This window comes from Fringilla coelebs (assembly GCF_963513975.1).
Source record: "Fringilla coelebs genome assembly, chromosome: 2".
NCBI lineage: Eukaryota > Metazoa > Chordata > Aves > Passeriformes > Fringillidae > Fringilla > Fringilla coelebs.
Window position 1 is genome coordinate 94428823 of NC_140029.1, and position 26245 is coordinate 94455067.

Genomic DNA, 26245 nt, shown 5'->3' on the forward strand with positions numbered 1-26245 from the left:
CTGCAAGTGCCTTGAAGTTCCAAATCTGACCCAAACTTTTTTTTTTTAGTCTGTATCCTACCACTTCTTGTTTACAACATAGTTGGTGAGGACTCACGTAGATTTCAGCACCCACAGTTACCTTCAGACTATGTTACAGCCAGCCTTAATTGGCATCTTTTAAAGGGCAGAAATCATATTACCAAAAAATAAACAAAACTAAAAGAAAACAAGAGCATATTGAGACTTATTGTCTGGCTGCTTTTTTAACATTTAAAATATGCTTGATTTCCTGTCACAGCTCTTGTTACATCTGCCTACCTCTTGTGACAGTGTTTTAGACTGACTTCCCACAGGAGCTTACAAATCAAGCAGGTTAATGTCTTCATTAAAACTGAATAACAGTTTACTTTGGGAAAAAAACATATTAAATATTTCAGGATATTGAACACCAAACTACTATTAAGCTTTAACTAATGCATTTACTTTGCTGACACTTGCTCTCCGATGGGACATGTAGCTCAAGTTAATGTCACTCGAAGTGATGTTTAAGACTTCATGAGAAAGTGTTTCCAACCCCTTCAAGATGATTTTACTCTAATTCTATCACTCTGTACTTGAGAAAAAGTTTTAAATAAGTTATTTCAGCAACTTGCCATCCTTATTTTGGAAGTGTACTGGGTATAAATGTCTCCTTTAGAGTTTTAAATAATCCTTTCTATGTCCTAGATACATGTGGTGCATTGTGTAAAGAGAGTGACAGGCTGTTGGCCTCTGGACATATAAAGAATGTCCTTAGAATGCTTTGCCTTTGGGAGGAAAATACAAGGACTGTTGCGAACAGAAAAGATTTGGGTTTTGTCACCCATGAGTGCAATCTGCCTTAAGGCATGATTGATTTAGTGGATCAGGGGGATAGAAATGCAGGCACATGGCCAGTAGGTCAAGGTTTCTCAGCTGGCAAGTGGAGATATTCTGCGTGGGCTGCGGTTACTGCAGAACTGTGGACTTGTGTCGTTCTCACTCTCTGTAGAATCCATTTGCAGTGATGCCATGTGGGGCATCCCATCGGTAATAGGAATGGGGTTTGTTTGGATTTCTTTTGTTCATGTTGCACTGCAAATTCTGTTGGTGTAATTTGCTTTATCAGCTCTTTTGTTTTTGTTGGGATTTTTTTTGACCTCTTCATTTGGCAATCCTACAGTTTACTTATCTATTATCAGAGCTATGTCAGACAGTGATGCGTCATTCTTTCTGGATCCGACTGCAGCAGCATCCCAGTACGTGATGCAATCAAACTACATTCCTCCGCTGGCGGATTTAGACCAATCCTTTTGAAGTTTGTTAATGTATCCAAAATCAAAGCCACTTTCAGTTCTACGCTGTGAGAATACTGATACTTTGTTGTAACCCTTCCCGTTGTCGGTCTGTAATAATCCTGGAGTTCTTCTGCCATCCATTTAAACTCTGTGAACAGGTGATCTGTGAGTAAATCTCCCTGAGGAGGTGCAAACTTTCTTGAATTATTTACATCTACTGTAGGAATTCTGTCTTGCATTGCACACTGGGCTGATTGCATAGATGATTCAATATGATGCAGAAAGAAATGGAGGATGTGCCTAGAACATAAAGATATGCCTTAGACTCATGAATATATTGCATAAAAATAATTCCTACTGTAATGCTGCTGGCTTTTGCTGTGTTAACTTCAGGGAAAAAAATTGTCCACAAAACTTAGGATCTTGGTTATAGTCAGAAAGAAATTGTTGAGAAAGATGAATGGCTTAGAGAATAACTTATGCAATAGGTCGAAAATAAAAAGCCTGGTTTAACTACTAGTGGGTATCTGAAAGACGTCATTGCTCACTGGTGATGTTCTGGAATATAATGAGCACTAGCTCATCTCATTTGGCAAACGTGGTAATTCCAGGTAGGACAGGAGATAATTAACAAGTGCACATGGAATATGAATTGTTTGGGTTTGTTTTTTGTTTTTTTTATTTTAACCCATGGTCACAATGCATTTAAGTTCAGTAGAGTAGAAAAAAATTATTATTAGTTTTAGTAGAATAATTCTATGGGGCACTCCACTTTTTGAGTAAACAAATACAGATCAATATTTTCTTGAATTTACTGGTCATGCATATTTATTCAGTATATTGCCATTCACTCCCTTTAAGTAGTTCCACATGTCACATTTTTGGGAATTTTACATTTGTGGTTTGAAAACAAAAATTGCTGTGCCTAATTCTGTCTTGCAAGATAAATACGACAGACCTGTTTTTGTTACCATGGTGGCTGAGAACTTCTACTCTTGTGGTGCAAATACATACTCAGGTTCATGATTTGCTGTCTGAAAGTCCTTGTGGACATTTCTTAAAGCTTTGCATTTTGTTCCAGTAAATTGTAACATTTTGGTCAAAGGGTGTTGACTTAAATGGAGCAGAAGTTACCAAAAAACCAAGGACTAAGATGAAGAGGGTTAATAATTCCCCTTTCTCAATGATGGCTCATCTTGGTGCCACTGGGAGACATGGACCCAGCCTTGCTGTCCAGCTCCAATTCTGTGGATGCCATTCACTGGGGCTGACAAAGTGCTTTTTACCTGAGCAGCCCTGCTCCTGCACAGCATGATAACCTGGACTTGACCTGAGAAGCACATTAACTCCAGATTCCCAATTAGTATTGATGTTATTTGCATGTGTTCATTCTAACAGGAACTGGGGAGACCCAGATGAGATCACTGCCCCATCCACTGCTGCTGGGTATTTTAAATGCTGTAAAAGCAGTGCTGCCTCAGGAAGCTTTTAGTTAAAAAGGCAAGTCAGGAGAGCGGTGAGGGGAACAAAATGCTAGAATTTCTACTGTTGTGGTTGCAGACCAAGACACAGGGAAAAATGGGATGATTTTATTGGGATAATTCAGGCAAAGGAAATAGAGGTTTTCAGAGGCAACTAACTCCCACTAAAGCAAGTATGGGAGTGATGTGCCAACCTGCCATTTGTGCCTTTGAAAATGTCCCCAGGGAGTCTATTGTAGAGCCAAGCATTGAACTCTGATCTTCAGTCCCCCACCAGACAATCGTTCCTTTCTGCTTTAAGTGTTTTTAATTGAAAAATACCATCTGAACAGTGTCTGTAAAGAATTACTCTTCCTCAGAACCTCTAAAAGAAAAGCAAAATGATGTGCTGCAGCAATAAATTAACCAGGGATCAAAATAAAAACCACAGTCCTGTTATGAAAACCAGAACTGGTGGGTAAATACTGTGAATTTATGACACCACTGGAAAAATAAATCCACTCTGGTAAATGTTAATACTTTTAGAACTAAAGATTTTTGGTTTAATTATTAAACTATTCAAAACTCTTCTAAGCAGACTTTACATACATTAGCTACAGAATGTTTAAAAAAACATACAGAAGTTCACCCCTTGATTTTCTGCAGGCACTATTTATATCTATGTCGGTGTTTGTTTCAGAGAAGAGAATAAAAGTCGACATGACGCTATCTTACTCTCCTCAAATAGCAGTAACACTCTTCCTTTTATATAGGGTTCACCCGTTCTCGTCACTTTGTTAGGAGGTAGACTCTTTTCCCATTTTGCAGGTTGGGAAACCCTGGCAGAACTCAAGGTTACACAAATCCAGAGAAATCGTGAGAGTCAGATTACGCTGCTGGAGTGACCCATGTTCAGGCCGCTCCAACACGTCCCCTAATAATATTTTACAAGCCTGAGCCATCTGTGTGTGATGAGATCAGAAGTAAGGAAGTCTGTAGTTGCCAAGAGAATTTTAGCAAGCAGAATTGTACAACTACAAAGAAATCCTACAGCATCAACAAAGCTAGCTCAGATAAATATTCACACTTAGTTGTTTTTGACTCTTTTAATTGGAAAGTGTTCTTGTTAAATTTTAAGGGTTTGTTCTTTCTGTTGCACACCTAATTATTGATCATATTGTGAGCTTTGCATACATTATTAGGAGTCTCCAAAATGGCTAATTCCATATTTTGCAAAAGCAGGAAGACACTACTGCTGCATCTCTCAATGCACATGGAGGGGTAGTCAACCCCTACATCTTGGCCACATCCCAGTGCTTTGGCTTCCTTCCCCTCACAAACACGAGCTCAGAAGTACCCCAAACAAGAAACCCCCCAAGAATTTCCTGCCTACTTCTGATCCATGGACTTCTTGACATGTGTGGACTTCACATCAATGAGACTGGATATTACTTATGTCTTCCTTCTTTTACTTTGTGTAAGATGAATTTCACAAAAACAAATAAATACAAAGTTTTGTTCTTTCAAATGCTCTCAGCATCAGTTTCACTCTTCTCTCTTTGAACACAACTGGGACTTGACTGGAGGTGGAATTAAACCCACACTGAGTATTTTCAATGCTTGCAGTCATAGAAGAACTAATAATCCTACAAAAGGGATTCTGAAGCTCATCAAAGGATATGAATCTTTAGCTCTCAAGAATGGTTCTGGTTCTGGAAAAGAAAGTCCCTTGAGCTGCTTTCTTGGTTACTATGGGTTAAGTTAAACTAGGCTTTCTCCCAGTTTGTTTTATTAGAAAATGGTATTTATTTGACTGTGGTATGCTACCTAAAATTGTTATAATTTGTTTCTTTATTTCCATAAACATTTCTCTGTTTATTTTGGAAGAGTGGTTACTTAAGGAAAAAAAAAAAAACAACAAAGTTAGCTTAAAAATATATTGCTTGACTCCCATATCAAATTTTCTCTTGTGCTCAGTATATATAGTTTTCCTATAGCACCAATCTAAACAAAATAAGGCAAACAAAAGAAAAGAGAGGGAAAAGAGGCATTAGAATCTATTGTCAGGATGGCATATCAGACCACACGCACTTATGGGGTAGAATAGATTTATTATTTTGGGCAGTACAGTGGAACTTATGAGAAGCTTTCTTTTTTTATACAAAGTTAGTTCAGAGTAGATTAAAGTTTATTTCAAACTCAGCATATTTGACCTCAAGCATCATAAGAGTCATGTAGAATTGGCTCATGCTATTAAATTCCTACAGCGAACTCCATAATAATGATTAATTTCTTTCATAAACTCTCTTCATAATTAATACAGGTTTCATTGTGGGCACTGCTATTCTCATATTGATTATCTCTACAATTTAGATTGGACTCGTAAAATGATGTCTTTGTTTACTCTGATGGCCAGACATTTATTTTACTTGGATAACTCTCATCATTTGCGAACTGGACTGGGGATATTGCTATCACAGAAATTACAAATATTTCAGATCTAATCCATGCAAGAGCAGGGATAATTCTTTGGCACCTGAGATTAATAATACTTTGGCGTTTTCTGATGCTACTCATCTGAGAATCTGAGTTCTTTATGAACAATTAATTAAGCTTTAAGATACCCTTCTGAAATAGGAAAGCATTAGTAGCCTCCTGCACTGGATAAACTCATATTTAGAGATGCTGACTGACTTAGTTCAAGTCACCTGTCAAGTTGTCTACCTTCAAGTTGGATATAACCCATATTTGCTGATTACATATCTTACCCTTCAGTTCTGAGTTTTTCTTATCTGGCATGACAATTTTTGATGTGGCATAGTTCCCTTTGGCAAAATATGCATTCTAAAAAATTGTAATAGCTGGATATGCTTTAGCTGCTGGAACAAGTGTAGACCTTTCTTGTTGCTTGTTTATTTTCAAAAATAATTTAATTTTATTTCTAAGAGTCTTTTCTAAACTACAGTAAAATCAGTAGACTTCTAAGACTCTAATAGTCCCTTGTAAAAAAAAACTCAAAACATGACTTTCATGTTTCAGACTTCAGGAGAAGCAGCTTTAATTGGAAAAGCAGAACATAGGAAATGATGGTATGGAGAAGCTAAAGAGCCACAAACCAGGTTTTGTAACATTACCCTGTGCACTCCATGTAATGTTGTACAGCAGGTGAGCCTTTCTCTTGGTCAGTCTTGTGTATGTTAATAATGTAAATCCACTTTATTGCAATATTTGAGGAAACCCTTCTCATATAACTGAGAGATCCCAAGGCTGGAGGCAGTATATTTTGTTTAGTTCTGTTGCCTAGACCCTGGAGGGTCCCGAGCCCCATGGGAGCTGCTGAGCTCTCCTTGTTTTCTTAACTTCAGAGGGTGGTGGGGGGAAGTTGCAGTGACTGGCAGAAGTTAATCTTTCGAAAGCCTTGGAGACAAACAGGAATTCCATTTTTTGAGTTGAATTCAGCCATCCTGCTGTTGCCAAACCTACAAGCAGAAGGAAATGTGGATGTAAAAAGCAGCACGTATATACATATTAATGCTTCCAGTACAACATCCCCCATGCCTGAGGACAGTAAGTGCAACTGAGGACATGGTGAGGTTTACAAGAGTACCTCACATGTTGAGATGCTTTATAGTCCCCCCTGTGAATAGCCTAGCGAAAACCATATGTGAAATATAAATATACTGGGACTTAAAAATGGAGCTGCATTCCAGCCTTTTAAGTTAATTTTGTAACATGCAGCATCTGAGGGCTTAATGTGTGTTGTATCCAATGCTAGCTGAATACTGCAGGGCTTAATAAATGCAGTGTGTACTGGAGACACCAGAGGGTCTGATGGAAGACGTGAGAGGAGGAGAAGAAGATGGCGGAAATAGCACATTTTAGTGCAAGAACAAATCCGGTTCGAACCAACTGCGTGCTTGCTTCCTTCAGTCCGAAGGCAACAATGAACTCCCGTTGTCATGCTGAGTCAGTTGGCAGTGACTCACTTTATCAGTCTCAAAATTGTCCAGCATTTCATCAGACCTGGATTACACAATGGGTTTTTCCTTTCCCCCCCTTTTTTTTTTCCCAATACACTTTTAGTATTAATAGGCCCCTAAATCATCTGATGTTAACGTTTCCTCATTAACTTCTACTTTTTTAATTATAAGATTAATAATCATACAACTTCCCAAAGAGGGAAGTACAGTAATCCCAACTTGACTTGAAATTCTCAAGGAAAAACTTTAGTAGTTATGTGATTCTCTCAGTCAAAAATAAGTTAAAGCCTTTTGTAACTTTCTGCAGGATATTGGCATAGCTAACATATGCTCACAATTGTTCAGCTGAGGTATGTGTTCTCTGTTGGGTGTGGAGAGAAAACTTGTATGTGGAAACAGCAGCCAATGTATCAAAGTTGAATTTTTCTCCCCAGCATGACTTTTTTGGGTTTTTTTCTGCAAAAGCCTATTGGAGGAAACACTCAGATGCAGTATATTATCCATTGAAACAGCACACACAAATGATGTGATGTATTTTTTGGGTGCATTTATCCCTTGAACACAAAAGACACATTACCTAAAATGCAAAGTGTGTGATTCTGTACTTAAAACAAGAACATCTTCACAGTCTCTGTAGTTTGTGAAAAAATTTAGGTCTATGAGGCTTTATATCTAACTCTGCATATTGGTGTGCTTCGCTAGATTCTTTGATTTTAGCACCTATGCTGTTACACAGTTTCAATGGAAGCGATGTGAATAAACTAAAAATGTGTAAAAAGTGATGCTGAGTTGGCTGGACAGCAATGCATCTGTTTTTGAAACTAGCATTTCTAAGTTCAGCCATCTTGTCTGCCCTAATTTAACATCTGTATTTTCCACCTGCATGATAAAATTAATTGTGTTCAATCAAATCAATTTTTAAATCACATATTAAGGGCAAAATATCTTCAGTTTTTAATCTTAGAATGTTGGAGGTACCTGGAATATGTTCAATGACGTCGTATCCTGGGTTTAATCCCATCCGTCTGTGTTTCAAATCCATCCTGGTGGCTATGAAATGGAAAGCTTCCAAGAGTCTTTGAATAATTTTTTAATTTTGTTCTTCAGTGGTTCTAGTTCTTTGTTGTTAATTAGATCAAACCACATTTCCACTGAGGCTGTAATGGTAGTGTCATCAGCCTGTAATCTGTCAAGTCCCTCTGAAACCTCCTTCAACTGCTTTTGTAAATTTAGTACCTCTCTGTAAAGTTCCTTGCAGAGAAAAATGTGTGCTATTTTTTGATCAAAGTCCTTCTTGTTCTCAGTGCAAATTTCAAGACACTTGTTGATGCAAATGCAGAATCACATGTTCCTGAGAGGAACACTGAGTGTCTCTGGGAACCAGGGGTGCTTTTTCACTCAGGTTACCCTTTTTCACTGGAGTTATCCAGCCTGCTGGTAATAGCAGATTTGTCTTTAGGCTCTATAGTACAGGTTTGGCAGAGTTTGGCCATTACTTTTTCACTTAGTGTGGCTGAAATACAGCTCTGAGCAGCCATATATCAGAAGCAGAAGAAATAGTTTTAAACATTCTTGTTTCAAATTTGTTTCCTTCTGTCTTACCAAATAGTAAGGACAGCTTTCTCATGCATTTCCCATTGCTGGATTATATCTTTGGTTATGCACCACCAGTATCTGTGATTTTCATTTTTTAGTAACAGCATACAAGGCAGACATTTCATTGTCCATAAACTTGTGGTCATTAGGTGATCATTTGTCCTGTTCAGATAGCCAACCTGCACTAATGTCACTATTCAATGCAGCTACTTTTTCTTTTATTATCCTCCTGTTTCTTCTCTTGGAGATTCTTGTAGTGGACAGCTGAATTTACAAGTCTCTAAAAGAAATGTTTCAATCATTGCTATCAGTTGCTCCTTTTGTGTTCTACTGAAGGCAACATCATTAAGACAAAATAAGGTTGCATCTGTCTTGTTAAGCAGAGATTTTCTTTAGAGCATAATCAGCTGGTAAGCTTATTTCTGGGTCTTCAATACACAAAGGTGTCTAATGTTTAAGAGCGTCTAGGAGATTTGGAACACAGATTTAAATCATCATTGCAGCTACGTTTAATAATGATAATGACAGCATTAAAACATCTCACTTTCAGGATCATGAAACTCATCAGAGTCCTGCTTTAGTAGTTTCACTTAAAAGAACCTCTCATCTTGAAGAGTCTACAAAAATGGATTGTCTGAATTTTTTGAGATGGATATGAAGTCATCCTAACTTCTCGAACAATCTACACTATCCTGGTAAAGAATTATCTTGGGTTTTGTTACTTTGGTACATGCATTTGGTACTTGTTGCTTTCTCCAACTTCTCTTGAAGTCAGATAAATGCATATTTTTATGTGTCTTAACCATTAAGCTCCAGTTTAATATTGGTATCTTTAATATTAACAGTAGAGCAAGAAGCCTGCAGTCTGGATTTAACAGTTAGGATGGAAAATCTGTGTGAGAGTGCTGGCTTTTGTTAGACTTGTTATAGACTACTCAGATTACTTAATGGAAGTTTTTAGATACTAGAAGTATTGTATGTTCATATTCAAAACTTGTTTATTACTCTTTTTTTAGCATAATTTGAAAAATTATTCCATTGACTAACAGCATCTCTCTCATCAGGCCCTGAAAGTATTATTCCCCATGTAAGTAGGAAGGAAAGAGTTTATGTTTTTTGCTGTCTTTTAGGAGGGACAGAACTGCTTTACTCGTGTCACTTTCCTGTTGAGTCTTAGAATGTTTAAATTTCTCATTTGCAGATAGAAAATAGAGCCTGATTTTTCAAACAACACTTCTTCCTATTCTTTGTTATTTTCATGTAAACATTTCTAAGTGTCAGATCCTGAATAGTCAGCACTGGATTGTTTCTGTATCTGACATTGTAAATATAGGTAACATGACTCAAGGACTCTTTGCCAAACTATATATAAGCAACCCCTGCAGCAAAATGTTATAACATGTTCCATGGGTCTATTGTGAGAGGCTGAGCAGGCCATCTTTGGTCAAATGTATTTCTGCTTTTGAAACACCTCTAGCTTTGTCTGTCAGGGCTTTATCTCACCGATCACATCTGTGTGAGTTTTGGTTTGGTGTTTACATGGGAGAGCATGGGGAGCACTTCTCTAAAAGCCAGCGCAACTCAGGTGCTTTCAGTTGCTGAAAAAAGAAAAACATGCTAATTTACCAGTACCATACCATTTGTGCTTCTTTTGTTCATATTTATCATATTTAGTGGTCCTAGATAGTTCATTCCTTTTTTTTGCCTCCGAGGATTTTTTTGTTTTGGTTTGGTTTTTTTTCAGTGTCTCTCTCAACTGCAAAGTAGAGTGCATCCATGTGCCAGTAGGGCACCAAGGCCAGCTTGGGTGAGGCTTTGAACAACCTGGTCTAGTGAAAGACGTTCCTGCCCAAGGCAGAGGGTGGAACTGGATGATTTTTAAGGTCCCTTCAGACACAAACCATTCTATGATGCTATGATCAGCCTCTCTGTGCAATCTTAGCTGTAGTTCTCTTAAATGAAAGTCCAGCTATCAGTTTTAAAAGTAACTATTTGAACTGTTTATTGATGTTTTCTCAAAGACGGAAGTGCATATACTGCTTTAAGAGTGAGAAGGACGTATCGGGTACCGCAGGAAATTCCAAGGAGCTTTCTGTGGGTTGAGAGCATGGCCACAGTGGGAGAAATGTGTAGAGTGGTAACTGTGTGACTGTGTGGGATGGTTGGCTCTTTATCCATCAAGTACTTCCCTGTCCCCACAGGGATGGTCTTAGGCCCAGAGCTCTGCTTAGAAATTCCCAGGACTTGATCTAATCTTGAGTACTCATGAGAGGAGCGAGGACTGAAAGGCTGAGTTAGCAGGGAGGAGTTGGAGAATGAAGGTGCTAAGAGGAGCAGGGTAAAAGCTGCAACTCATCCAGTGTGTTTTACTGTACTTTTGTAATTACCTGCCACCATCCACTGCTCATCTCAGACGTGTGCAGATCTCCATGATAAGCCTAAAGACTGCTGTTAGAAATGCTTTTTAAGCCCAAGTAGTATTGCCTAGAAATGTTTTTTGAGCAGAAGAATTTCAGTTCAAACCAAAACCTGTGATGTTAGGGGTGCGTATGGCTACTCCTGAAACACTTGAGCAATTTCTGGCCATTTAATTGTGACAATTGAGTAATTCATAGTACAATGTTTTACTTCCAGCTTTATGGTATGCCTTTGCCATGATTTTCAATCTGCTTCCTAGTCTTTAATCTACACCTCTTTTTAGCAATAAGAAAACAAACTTGAAACATCTTCTTTTACTCTAGTAGGAAGTTTTGGTTTTTTACTCCTTGAGGAGACTGAGATAACTTCATGCTCTTTTCCCTTATTTTATTCCCCATTTTGCCTGTCTCGTTCCTTGATGGCTTTCACTCTTCGATCAATTCCACCAATTTTAATTGGAATTTTTTTTCCTGTCTTCTCTTGTGATAAAAAGATATTTTCAAGTAATCTCCTTCTTTAGGCCCAGTGGTAAAAGGGCTGTCTTTGGGAATTTGGGCATCTATTTTCCATTAAAATGAGTGGAATGAAGTGTTAGTGTCTGGCAGGGATTTCAACACCTTTGAGCTATTGTGAAGCAAATATTCTCATTCCTCTGAAAGTGAACTCCTGTTGTAGATAGGGATGGATAAGGTTAAGCTTTGAGACCTGTGGATAGTGTTGTAACATGAATGTGGATACAACCTGTAAGTCAGATTTTTGGGCTTTATTTGTCTTGTGCATAACTTTTCTCAAAGGAGTAACCTGTAGTTATCCCAAAGAACTTCCAGCATCATTAAGTACCTAACACTAAAAATCTATAGCAGTTGTTGTATCTTGTCTGCTCCAGAAAATGATGTAATTTATAACTTATCTTCATATTTTGAAACAGGGGTCAGACTGAGTTGACTTTTAGCAGTATGGTGAACTGGTGCTTTTGTTCCCTGGTGGTTGACTTCTTGTGCTCCAAAATTACAGCTTTAATTTAGGACGTAAAAAGCTTGTAGCCTGCCTGACTGTGAGGTTCTAATTAAAGATTGCATTAGATGTGAGCTGACACTTGTTTGTTTCCAGTCAGTCTCCTAACACAAGAATTCTTGGATGTGTCAAGCAGTGTTGACTCTGAAGACTATTGTCAGTCATTTCAATGTAGAAATTATTTAATGCTTTACTGTTTGGGGTTTTTTTTCTCAAGAAATAAGGCAGGAAAAAGGAGAGATAATAATGTTACATAGACTTTCAGCATTGTCACATTTTGATACTTGGAGCCCAAAGTACTGTTTATGTTGAAACAGCAATGTGGGAGAGCAATGCCCCATAAATTCTCTTCATTATAACCCTGTGGCTACTTTTCTCATACCTGTTTTAAAGATGCTTACATGAGCTGCACATGGTGCCTGAACAGGCAGTCTCAGTTCTCATGACTGAGAATAGCTGTGCTACACCAGGTAACCATTAATAGCTTGCTCACAGTTTGCCCTCATAATCCCATATCTAAGAATCCCCAGTGAATTTTTATGGTACATTGCAGCTTTATTCTGGGAATACCTAGGAATTTCAGGCTGAAACTCATTTGCTTACTCAGTTGGATGGATGTGTGATGTATAGCTCAATATTTATGTGGGGTTCCTATCAGACATGATTTTCTTCCCTTGCTTGATGCCTGGCCCTCAAATGATTTCCTGAAAGTGGTGAGAATTCCATGCAGCTGTCGTGGCAGTACCTTTGTTTCTGAAACAGAAAGCGTAAAGGTATACTGGCATTTATGGTTCTAACATCTGTGATATTATCACAGTGTGTTAAAAACAAATGTCGATGCATTCTGAGACTACAACAGAGACTACTTAAAGTCATATTTGTATCCTGATTCTTACCAATATTTTGTTGGCTTCAGGACAACTCAACAAATGGAACAGTAGGACAGCAAAGTACCAGTTAATATAAAGTTATCTTTATTCCAACTTCTGTTTATTTTGCTGAGTTTTTTTTGTTGCATATTATCAAATGGTTTCACAATATGACCTCTGACTTTGAAACAAAACAAATTAAGTGTTAGTTAGTACTGATTAGTGCAATGTTAACATTGATTCTTTATTTACTCAAAAATCAGGAAATTAACGTTCCTCTGACAAACTTAATTATGCCTAATTGCACAGATATTACAAAGGGGATCTCTCATTATATAATCATACATAATCCTGGTAGCAATAAAAAATCTTACAGTTCTAGCTAATATTTGCAAAGAAAATTATAGAAGAGGAGCCCTTTGACCATAAAATAGTATCTGACTTGGGCATGTTACAAAACCTGACTGAAGAGTGGCATTGAAGTTGGTACACTTTGTTTCTATTATATCATTTTGAAAATATTATGTCACCTTGTTCTGTATGTTCTAGTTCTGTAATGAAAGGCCCTTTTGTTCAAACACAGGCAAAATAAAAGACTTGTTTGTCTATAGGATACCAAAGCTCATTTCTGTCAGACTTAAACCACCACTAACCTTGCTAGATCTTCCAATTTTTAACAGGCTTGATTGAGAGAAAAGTTCTTATCTCTGTTCTTGTGTAAAATAAGACCTGAGGCTTAATTTTCAGTTATTACAACTTTTTGCTTTTAATTTCTTTGTCTTTAAATAATAAACTCTCTCATCTATTCCTTTCAAAATGAACTTCAATTAATACTTCAGGAAAAGAAATGCACCTCTAAATGTGTCCTTTAAAACAGCTCAGCAAACTGTGTTCACTTTATCAAAAAATATTCTCCTTTAGGCTAAAACTAAAGGACTAATTGGACCCAGTCTAGTTTTTCTAATAGAGCTTAGCTTACATAAAGGAAAAAAAAGACCAAGACATTCCTTTTCTTTATTACATCTAGTGCATCTTGGTTCTTTATTCTTCAGAAACATCTTTGATTAAATGTTTCAAAGCCAAAAAATCCTGCCCACATACACACAAAAATAATCCTGAGGTGGTCTACACATAATCAAGGTTTGTGAACGTAAGACTTTTTTACCTATAGTTGGTAGCACTGTTTTTAGTAAAAAGGTTACATCCTTACTAGTGTTTCCTGTGTGTTTGATACAGGGCTCAGCAGTTGTTTGCTGCTGGAGTGGGCTTCTGAGGCTATGAAAGATAAACCTTTGCTTGATGTTTTACTCTTTTCCATTACTTTACTGAATGGCCTCACAACATTTAGTTAGCCCTGAAACAGAATCAGGCAGATTTTGTACTCACAGGTCAGAGCCACGTGGCCTAAATGCCCCTAAGTCCCTGGGCTTTATGTTTGCTGTTAGCTGGCAGTGGGATTCTAGGGATGCATATCCAGAAACACTAAGCATGGGGACTTAGCAGGAATTTGGGCCAGCTGACACTGGGTGCCACGGTGAAATTTTGGGCTGAACTGCTTCAAAGTGAGAAACAAGCTGAAGAGGTTTGAGTGAAAGTCCAGACTTTTCAGTAACTTACAAGTTCAGTTTGCCTGGTAAAAGCACTGATTTAAACCTGCCTAGAATAGATGGAGAAAAATCTTATAGAGGAACTTTCTCACTGCATGACTGTATTTGAGGAAAATAATCCTACATCCATTGAATGGATGTCATGGTGAAGTACTATTAATACTAGATGAATAATGCCACTTAGTGTTGCTTCTTTCAAATATTACAGCATTACTGTACATACTATGTTTTTTTTTTTGGTCATACATCCTTAGCTTTAAGAAAATACATAAAGAAATTTCTAGTTTTAATAATTGCATAAAAAGCTTTAAAAATGCTATTGATCATAACAGAGATTTAAAAAAATTCCTGGCTTTTAAGATAATCACATAACTTTTAGAGCCTACTGAAGAGTTTTGAATGTTTGAAATTTCAACACTCTCTGTTGTTTTTTTTTTTTCTCTAGAGAAGTTTTTGTCCACTTCATATATAGTCAATAAATGTTCAAGTATGAAATTTCCATCTTCATACCTCTGATACACTTACATTACATTTTTGTTTTTATTTTTCCAGAAATGGCTATTCATTTGGGGGACAGTATTCTCATATGTGATATTCTAAACTAGGAGATAATTACCTCTTGAATGAGTAGCATCTTTGAAAATGCTGACATAAATACTTTCCAGGTAGAATGGATTCATGCTGATAGGCTTATGAAAATATTCAATTGCACCCAGAGGGTAAAATAACAGCTTCCAAAATATTGTTAGTGATGTGTCTCACTTATTTCCCCCATCTAGATCAGATCTTCATTCATGATAAACTTAGTGCATCTCAACTGCTACAACAATCATTAGAGTTACAGAAGTTTGTGTTGGTTTGTTGGTAGTTTTTCCCCCTACTATTTAAACAAGGTAAAAGTAGAAATGCTGGCCAGCCTGAGCTTCAGAATTTTCACTTCTGAAAACATTATGACAGCAATCAACAGTCTGCATGCTCCTTAACTTTCTGTGGCAAAACCAGAAATCTTTCCTGGTTATCCTGGTTATCTGGTAGAAGAGAGTGATGAATATGCATCCTGATTTGTTACCAAAGCTCCTTTCATGTGATAAAACTACTTTTTATTATTTGTTGTTCAGTTTGGGATGGATTCAGTGTGGATTTTCATAAGTAATTAATCAAATTTCTACTCCTTAAATGTTGGCTGAACATTGTCTCTATAGTGGAACATGTCTCTATAGTGGAATCAGAGGTAACCTTTAGGAACCGTATAGTTATATAATAGAGGGTGCACCCCCTACAATGCAGTGGGCTATGTAACAAGATCTGACTTCATTGTAACTCCCCAGCTTGCATGAGGGCCTGGCATGTTAGCTCAACAGCTAAATCGGTCACTAATGGCCTGCCCATGCAAATAAAGGTAATATCCCAGCACCCTGTAAGTGGAGAGGATGGACATATATGTATAGCCAAGGCTACAGATAACTGCACCTTGTTAGGAGTTAAATAATTGCAACACAATCTACACAGAAAGCTAAATTAGCTTCCCAGGACAGAAAGCTAATAACACATGGATATCCCAAGCTCGTGTGCATGTAGGTCTAAGGGCTTTTTGTATGGTTTTGGTTTTTGAATTGGAAAGTGGTATGTTGGTATGATACTGTCTTCTGGAGTTGAGGAGGACTCTCAGTCCCTGTAGGTGGTGATTGATCTACACCAGTGTTGATGAATATAAAAGCAAGGGATTGGCCTTGCTGGGACAAAAATTGCTATGTTGTGAGATGTTGCTCTCAGAATTCACTGATGTAGCAGTAACATTTGCCCAACACATCATTAGAGAAATGTATGACATGGGATGATTATGCAACAGAAACACCATTTTGCAGCCTTAATGCAAGGTGGCCTAGGGGAACAGTCATTATGCAAAGTGTACAGGTAGTGTCATCACAAAGGAAAGTGGGTAGTTGGTACACACTACTTGCACACAGATTTACACAAATCTATTTCAACTGTTGGAGACATGTCAGCTTTGCTTCTGGTTTATTATTCAGGACATTCTGAGATTTAAAAAAACCCCAAAAACCCCCAAAACAAACAAACAAACAAAAACAATAGAAAAGCCAGTTCTAGTTCAGTAAGTGAATCTCAGTCTTGTAAATCAGCTGGGCTGTCTGAGAGACTGATCCATAGAGGCAACATAGACTGAACTTCTGATGAGGAAAGGCTAACATCCCAATTTCACTTTCTGTTCTCAAAAGGGTGATTAACTTTTTCCTTTTATTTTTTGCTATCTGTAAAATGAGACTGGCAGTAGTTTTGTTGCCAAAAGAAGTTGTGAGATTTGATTTGTTTATGATTACATGCACCTGAAATATGGCATGATGGACCAAAGTTGCTATATTAAAGGAAAGTATTACTTATTTGGAGGTCTGGTACTAAGTAGTGACTGCTGAGATGGGAGAACAATTGAGACTTTTTGCATATTGAAAGGCACCAGAAGTGCGCTGTATTTCCCCGTTCCTGTCCTCAGCATCATCACCAGTAAATCTGCAGGAATAAAGACCTTTGTGTGGTCCTTCTACATTTTTCGTTGGCCCCTGCTGATGTAAATCAAACATACTGTCCTCCTGTTATCTTCAGGTTTAAAAAACCTATTTTTAATCACTTCATACAGGTATCTAATTTGAATCAGCCTGCCACACTGCAGGACTCTTGAGCCTTTTTAATTGGCATCTCTCTCATTACATTTGCACAAAGTTGCAGAGACACTGCAGGACACCAGTAGAGACATGTGAATCACCAATCCTGTTGGGCTGGCAACAAGATGGTGTGATACACCAGGGGAGTCTCAGAGACCCGTGGATGTGGTTAAGGGGACGGAGTGGAAGCAATCAAGTTCAGACATGTTGCTGTCTGTGACTGTTTCTAGATCCTGCCTATACTGTCTGAAACAGAACTGTCATGGAAGCTTGCCTATGATTTTTAACAGCAGTATAGTGTTAAACCAGCCTGGTTTCTAAGAACAGTTCCTGGGTAATGCAGAACTCCCTGAAGGTTTTAATGGAAATGTCGTAGGGCAAATATGTGAAGTACATCAAAACCAATGTTTTAGCCCATCACAGGGATAGGCAAGGTACCCAACCAGTTCATGTAGTCAGTATTACTTAAATTTCTTCAGCATTTGAAAATCAACACTTAGGTATCTGCTAAGAGGCAGTTTTTTTTTTTTTTTCTGAAGGAAGTAGCTCTTATCCTCAGACATGTTTACATGATGCCGTGACTCCTTTTCCAGTTTTGGCTGCCAACAAGATATGTCTAAACTTAGCATATTGGTGCACCTGGAGACATAAAGTGGAGAGGAGAGACTAGAGCAGTCTAGGATATGTTATTTGGCACTGAAGTACCTTCCTTCCCTCTCAATCCATCATCCAGAATCTTGTCATTTGCAATAAAGTCTTTCACAGTTCTGGTGAGTACTTTGGTTTTCCCTATCTTCCCCTTGCTACTGAAAATCAGGGCTCTGCAGGTTTCTGGCAGAACTGGAGATGGGTGCTCTGGCTGCACCAAACACGCCAATCTTTCACCTGCCTTTATGGTGCTAGTAATTTTTTTTCATTCTTTTGGAGGCTTTGCTAGAGGGGTTAGGGCTCTTTTGCCTCCCTAATGACACTTGCTAGAAACTAACTCTGAACTGAGAAGACAAGTTTGCAGGAAAAGAAAAGCAGGAGTATCATCTACCATTGCTCATTCTTGCATTCAGGATGGATAATGCAGCATTTTACTGAGCCAGCTGGGAGCCCTCTGTTCCAGCCTCTTTCTCATGGGGTGACACTGTGTGTGGCTTAACCAAAATTTGATGTCTGTGCCATGGGAGATGTGCAATCCTGGCACATGACAAGGCTTGCTTGCCTGTTGTGCTGCATGGCCAGGCCGTGTGACTGCCATGCAGGTCCTCACTGTCACACAGCAGGTCTGTGTCCAGTCCTGTGACAGAGCTGAAAGCTGCCAGCAGCCACACGTTCTCCTGCTTCTTGCAAAGGATCCAAGTGCATAGCCATTGACCTCCTCATGTAATGGAGAGGAGGAATTGCAGGCCCACAGGAGTGTGGTGTGGTGGTGAGCAAGCTTTCATTGAGCATTTTGAATCAAGCAAATGGGCAGTTTTATGTTGGCAAAACATTAAATCAGGATTCTCCATTCAAACCACTCCTCTCAGGATTTTTTAAAAAGGGTTTAGATGGACTAAATGATTAATAAGACAACCCAAAATTGAGCCATTGATGGTTAGGATCTAAGTCTAAAAAAGACTTTCAGGCAAGGAACCAGTTGTGCAAATCACATCTTGTGGGTTTTTTCATTCAGGTCAAACATATATTTGGATTTTATTAAGATTATGGTTAATTTGATTAATTTCTGATTGAAGGCCAAAACTAGCTTAAGTTGGAATCTACTCCATATTTGCTTTCCAACAGTCTTGAGGTTTGAAAGTGTTTGGTTTAGTTCTATAGTTCTATGAGTACACAAATCCCATGCGACTTTGGAAGGGGTGGCTTTGGGTTCCAGTTTGGGTCTGGCCTTAAGCATTGTTCTAGGTGGCTCAGTCCTAGTGTTCTTACTGAGATTCAGACTTCCTCAAAACATGAGGAAATTTGGCCTGTTACCCTGGCTCAGATGCATATAGGACATCTCTAGAAAGTTAGAGAAAAGTTAAGGATCTCGGTGCCTTCCGACTTACAGGTATTGGATCTGGATCAATTGCAAGTCTGAACATTTTTCAGACTTTAGTGTTTCTGACTCAGTACACAGATTTCAATTGTAATGTCTTGAATTCGAAGGGTTCAAGTGTGGTTTTTATGCAAAGTTTGTACATTTTAAATATCTCTTCAGATTTGTACTTGTAAGATTGGTTGGACAAAGGAATTAATGTTAGTTTGGGGTCATATATTCCAGGCTGCTAAGAACTTCTCACATCTGATATGCTCAATTTGGTGCAGACCTGTTTTTTAAATTTTAAATTTCAGAGACTGTTCCTATTATTTGAACTGAATATGAGGATATAAAAACTTGTGATTTTCATCAGCTGGCTTTGATACAAGTCCCCTTGACAAAGTATTTATTTTTTTCCATAATATTTGCCATCGTAAAACCCTGAGAGATGCCAGGCCGAGATGGGAAGACTCTTCACATATTTACAGTACCATCTACTCATGGAACTACAGTTGAGTCTGTTTTACAGATGGAAAAACTGAGGCAATGACTGCTCAATTGGTACTTACACAGCCAGATCGAGTTACCACAGTTAGAAGCAAAGTCTACAAATGCCCCTTCTGCTTTCCTGACCTTACATACCCTTCAATAAGGTGATTATGGTCACGAAGTCCAGAGAAGAAAATATGTAATATGACTAAATTTTTGTAATATATAAATAGAGTAACTTGGAGAGCTGCCTCTACATATGCCAGGTGTGTACGTAGCTAAATATTACGGAAGGAGTTAAACTAAGTCATCTATTAGAGCTTTTTACTCTTCATATTTTACCCTAAGGTAAGAGAGGCTGTGTTTTGATGAAAAAACTAATGAAAATTAACCTTTTGAAATAAATTACTTGATCCTTCTGTATTTACTGTACATCTGGATAAAACCAGAATGTTTATAAGCGGAATACAAAAATGTGTACCAGTGAACAAAACTAATCAAATTCACCAGTCACCAGGCTGGTTAATATTATAAAGACTCTGTGAATCATGAATATCCAGCCAGCCTGAGGGTACAAATCCATGAATCTAGGGAGTTTACCTGTCTCTTTTAGTCAGCAGACTATCCCTTTTCCATCACTACAATTTAGGCATATATAGCCTAATAATAAATGTGATAATAAAAATGTAGTTTGGGAAGCAGGATGTTGTAATAGAGCTTTAGATCAAAAGTGAGATTCATTTTACTTAATTTAGCCAACTACAAGCTAGCTGCTTAGCCTAATCTAGTTGTGTAGGCTCCCTCTTTAGTGGGGAGACAGAGAGAGCTGGGATGATTTGTGTTTGGGAGGTGCCTGTCTCTCCACTGACAATAGAGGGAGCCTGCTCAACTGGCTTAGACAGGACACTTAACTTTTAGGTGGGTATGAGTTACTCCAGTAAAAGTCTGTTTTGCTTCAGGAGATTGAGTTCTCCTCTGTTTTTCTACTGATTTACAGCATAATCTTGGTAATATCACTTAATTTTATTTTATTTTTGGACCTAGTATTTCCGTCTAAAAAATACCCTATGGGTAAAGTTCTTGAAGAGCATTTGCCAAGAATGAAATACAGGTGCAAAAGGTTTTTTTTCCCTGGTATTCCTATTTTGACATGTCTGTAGTTGTCATTAAAATAAATAGAATTTTTGTGACAGCATAAGTTTATGCGTGATGAGAAGCAGAGCTGAGTGAAAATTATTTTAGAAGCAGCATACATCTTCTTCAGATGTGACAGAATATTGTAAAAATAAAAATATAGTAACTGGTTCCACGTATTGTTTCTCCTATCTTTTCTTCCTTCGCACCTTCCACCACCCGTCCGTCCCCTCTCCTCCCCCCAGCAAAAATATACAGGGAGTGGGGAGAACATTCTTCAGATTAGACCTGTATTTTAAATAACCTTGGCCTGTTTGCAACTGGGAAAATGTTTTTTTACTTGAGAGATTTATTTCTGTCCTTGTAACACCATGTACTATATGCATTGCACCTGTTCAGACATAAGCACAGCACATTATTATAGCTGTAGGGGCAGAAGCTTCCCAATATATATTTTTTGAAAGGAGGGAATGCTGGGGAGAATAGCCCTCTCTTTTCAATTGTTTACCGAGCAGTCTCTTAGGAAGACTTCTTCCTCATCAAGATCAATTTTCCCTGCTCCCCTATTGTCTGGGGAAACCTATCTCCAGGAGCGTCTTTCTTGAAAGATCTCATGACTTTAAAATCATCAGTGGGCTTTGTGTAGTCTGCCTGTCAAAAGAGATATGTTTACACCTTCCCTGCATGTGTTAGAGCTATAAGGTTACGGAGCAGAATGGCTGATACGTTTCGGCGCTCCATGCTAATATGCACAAAAAATGTATTTATGATAATCATATGGACTGTCTGAAACAATGCATTCCAACATCCTGTAACATAAATAAGAAAGGTGGAGCCAGCCGGCACCGAAGTGTTTATTTGCCAGCAATCCTGCTCAGCCCCGTGTACCTTTGCTACGCTGCCTCAGCCTGGCAGTATTGAACCTGTTGCTGCATTAGCCGAGTTGTATTTTGCTAGATAGGGGAAGGAGGGTTGTCTGCTGTCTGGTAGGAGGGCTTTGTCTGTGTGCGCCTTTCTCTCTCTCCCTCTCTCGCTCTCCCTGTCTCTCGCACTCTCGCTCGCTCTCGCTCGCTCTCTCTCGCTCGCTCTCCCTTTCCCGTCTCTGTGGTTTGTAAGGTAGGTTGCAGTGTGTGTATATACACAACATCAAGAGCAGGAAAATGGACTCATTAGGGAGGCAGGCAGTCATTACCACTCACACTGTACTTCCAGGGAGACAGCGACTATGAGGAGACAAACTGAGGACTGGGCAACAAGGTAGGCCAGTCAACTTTTATAAAACATAAAAGAATAAAGCCTCTACTCTCCTTAAACCACCACCAGTTCTTTATTTCTCCCCCCCCCCCGCCCCCCCCCCCTCGATTTTTAATTTAGAGATGTAAGTTTGCCAGACCTATTTGCTAGCTTAAAATTCGGAACATCTATAGAAGGCCTTACCCTCTACAAATGTTCCCCCCCCCGACTTATTTAAGGGTGTGCCCCCTTGTGATTCACTTTAATTACTTTTTTTTTCATCATGAAGGAAACAAATACGTTTGTTTTCCAACACTAGTTCCAAGTAAATCAATATCTTTCACTCTTTTAAAACAGCTCTCTCCGTATGTTTGTGGGTCTCTCTGCTTTTTCTTTTCTGTTTATGCAGTTCCATCTGTCCGTCCATATATCATGTTTTCCTAATTTACTGCTAAATGGGGGTTTATTAGTATTTGCCAATGACTTTTAACTGTAATGCCGGTGGCCAGGGTTAACGGTGACTCTCGTTCTTTGTTTTCTATATATATGCACACTGTAAGTTTAAAGTCCATGCCTGGCATACAGTAAATAAAAGCAAAAAAAAAGAGAAAGCAGGTTCCACTCTTTCTGACAGGATTTTTATTCAGAGATTTTGCTGTTTATGTGTTTTGGTGTGGGGGCAGAGTGGGTTAATTTCGGTTATTGTACATGTACTTTTTCCTCCTGGATATTTTTAACATCTATTTTTCATTATTAGTGTTTTTGCAATTTCCTTTGCTAGGAAGAAAGGAAACATATATTCTAACTTTTATGTTGCTGATCTAATGTAACATTATGGAGGCATCACTGGGTTAATAAGAATTCAAACTTTCTAAGAGGGAGTTTGTATCCTTGGCTGCCCCCCACCCTCCCACTTTATGCATGGTTATGCTTGTGTTTCCGTGTGTACTGACGGGGAAGGGAGGGGGGAAGGGAATAGATATTTTTTACAGTGGTGGCAAATTATGAAATCTATCGAGCCATTTTGTCCAGAAATAGTAACTATTTATTTACCATTTTTCATTCCAAAATATGCTGCTTATTTGTATTTTCAAGCATCGAAGCTTTTCTCTGAATTGATTTTTTTTCCTTCTTTTTTTTTTTTCTTTTTTTTTTCTTTTTTTTTTTTTTCTGGGGAGGGATTTGTGAATGCATTTCATAGCCCATTTAGCATTGTCGAGTTTTTGGAGCCCAGATTTATCATGGGTTCTAAAGACTGCTTAAACTGATCCATTTGAAATGGTCTTTTTATCTGAGCTCTTGTCATTTCTGTTGGAGAGTAAAACTGCTACTCTGCTGGTAACAAAAAAAAAAGAAAAAAAAAGAAAAGAAAAAAGAGAAGGGATAGTGGAAGTGAGTTACATAAAGTGTTCAGGAGAATCCTAAGTAATTATATAAAATGGACGCTGATCACTGGAGATCTCTGAACACTAACAATCACCTTTTTTAATAGAAATTTATTTATTTAATAGCAAGAGGCGGACTTCTTCAAAACATGCATTAGGCCTTCCTTTTAGCACAAAGAAGTCCATAATGCAATATTCCTAACCCACCTGAGACTGCCTAGGAGATTTCTCCAAAACCTTCAAATCTATTGAAATGTTTCTTAAAAATCCATTATTTTGCTGCCAGAAAGAACTTTTGCTGCCAACAGGTCTTTTTGCTGTTGTTTGGTGGGTTTTTTTAGCTGTCCTTTAACTTACGAGTCCCCATTTCTACAGAAGTGCCTCCTCGCTGAACAAACTAAGTTAATTGAAATCCAAAGCAGGAGATCTATTCACTGGCACTGTAACTACAGAAACTACTTGCTCCATTTTATTAGCAGCTTTTCCAGAACATGAGTGAAACTTTTCAAGGTTTTATATATCACTGTGCCAAAATTTGCCGGCTTGTCTCCTGGCTGGGGAGTGACATTTATTGTTTACTATTTTTTTTCCTCCTTATTTTTATTCAAACTTTTAAATTAATATGTTGGTGATAGACTTTAAATATGCATGTTGCTCTAAATGACCTGTTAACTATAGCAAGGTATTTCCTCCTCTCCTAAAGTTTGAATCTCAGGCTTTGAAAACTCAGATTGGTCATAGAGGGGATGCTGAAGTTACGCCTAAAAATGTAAAGGTCTTAAAGGGGGATTTGCTGATGCCTCTAGGTGGTGGTCAGCCTGGAGTGGGGCAGCAGGAGTGTTCGCAGCCATCCTGCTGGTGGTGGGATGGGTGAGGGGCTTTCAGGCACCTGTCATTTTCTCCTGCACCAATGCAGGTGTATGTTCCTCAACAGCCCAGGTTTTTTGTAGAGGAGCACAGGGACCTGTCCTCAGGTCCTTGTGCATGTACTTTTAGCTGAAGCCCAGGCTCATCTGAAAATTTTGAAAAACTTTAAAAATGACTACGAGACACCGCTTGATTTTATGAAAACTCCAGGCAAGAAGAATTCAAGCAGAAAAAGAGAGTCACAATAGCAGAAACATTTTTTCATTATCCCATAAGATTTCTTTCTAATAGTAAAATCTTTTTCACTACGAGGATGTAATTTTCCTTGAGCCTCAACTATATTCTATCCAAAAAAAAAAAAAATCCCAAATCAAACCAAACCAAACCAAACAAACAAACAAAAAACACAAACAAAACAAATCTTAGCTCTTTCAATAGCACAAAGTCCGTTTGCAATCTGGATCCAGCAGCAAAGGGTAAAGTATGCCTGAGTAAACTTAAATCCAGCATATGGTGATGTAGCTGGAGCTCGGGGAATGCCAGGCCGGTTGGCCAGGGAGGTAGGGCCGGGTTTGCTGGTGCGGGGTGCTGGGGGTGCCCTGCCCGCAGCCTGGGCAGCTGTGCGGGGCAGGGCTGGCGCTGCTCGCCGGGTCACACTGTGCTTTATTTTAGTGTTGGAGCAGACAGTTATCTAACACACCCACACGAGGAAGTGCTCCGGAGCAGTTATTTCATGCCTTGCCATGCCCTGTAGCTAGAGCAATTTTGGGCTGAATGGCGTGTGTATGTGCCGCTCTCACTCCTGGGAGACGAGAAGCAGTGCTGTTGGGGTTTTTGTGTGTATGTTTTTGTGCTGGGGTTTTGTTGTTTGGTTTTTCTTTGGGTTTTTTTTTTTAACAGAACCAAAACGGGGATATAAGACAGTTAAATCCAAATGCCAAACAAATACCAAGTCAAATTACTTTTAATAGTGGAGGATGTTGTTTTTCTCTTAAAGGAGAAAAAAATATCCGTCTTGTTTATTTTGATAAAGACAGTTGTAGCAATTTCCTGAGTTGAAGATATCATTATTATAAATATTACTCACAGTTTTCCTATTTTCACATTTTCTTCATAGGCCCGGCTTATTCATAAGGGAAAACAGCTGCAGAATATTAAAAAAAATTGTAATATTATTTATATAAAACTTTGATGTAAATAGGGAATAGTGTCCCCTGCTAGAGCATTCTGTGGGATAGCTTACAAATCCCATACAAGAGAGATTATAGTCTTAGATAAATTGTTACTTAAATCGTTTCAGGAAAACCTTTCTCATTTTTGCAGACCATATGAGGTTTTAAGCAGAATAATTTGAATAGAAGTTCTGTTTAGAAACTGATGGCATGCTGTGGCCTTATAGATTTCAGTTGGTTTCACTCCAGTCTGTTTTTATAGGACTTCTTTAAACTGTGATCTGTATGGTAAAGAGCTTCTGCTGAAAGAGATTCATAAATGTTAATGGGAATTTAAAGACTGAAATTTAACTTCAAGTTACTTATATTTTTTTTAACAAAACTTTTAGAAAATCCAAATCCTTTATAAAAGTTTTTTTTTTTTTTTTAACTGAAACAATGCACTGGAAATAGTTACTGTTAAAGAATAACTTGTTCCCTCTGAAGGGTCTAACATTCACACTGTGGTGCAGAGGGAAAATGATGGCAAATCACAGTGAGACGGACTTTACTGTTCTGGTTAGTTTGGTCCCAGAAAATTTTAGAAACTAAACAAACAGTATCAACTGTGAAAAATGACTTGGCTTTTTAATAATTTATCAATGCCAGTTTTCTCTTGGTGCAGAGTAGTGTTTGACCATACACCAAATTTTGAGATACTTTTGTAAGATCTGTACTGTTTTAACTTGAACAGATTTTCACAGATGTATTAAACTTTCAGTGAGGAGTAACTAAAGGCAAAGACTTTTGTCCAGGTGGTTTTTCCTTTGATGGTGTTGACTGTATTCTTGGTTAGTATTTATTATAAAAGTTAATGTTTAGTTCTAACGGCACGGATCCAATTCTCCTCTAATAGGAGCATTTCAGAATGACTACTGCTTCGGTCTTTCACGTTTTCTTACGCTTCTGTACTTAATCCTCCAGCACCATCGAGTGCTATCACGGTATTTTGATCGCCCAGCGCTAGCAGGAGTTCTGTTTGCAGATGGGTCTTGTAA

General features: G+C 38.3%; 1 protein-coding gene across 2 annotated transcripts in view; it reads left to right on the forward strand.

Moving 5' to 3' along the window:
* Window positions 1–26245, forward strand: part of ZBTB20 (zinc finger and BTB domain containing 20) — a 473573-nt gene that overhangs the window by 6807 nt on the left and 440521 nt on the right. Inside the window, exon 1 of one of the 2 annotated variants that reach the window (XM_084225373.1) lies at window positions 21692–21808. The exons of the other annotated variant lie outside the window; for it this stretch is intronic. The gene's annotated coding sequence lies outside the window, so the exon portion shown is untranslated. Of the gene's footprint in view, window positions 1–21691; window positions 21809–26245 lie in introns of those variants that run through there. 2 annotated transcript variants of the gene reach the window in all.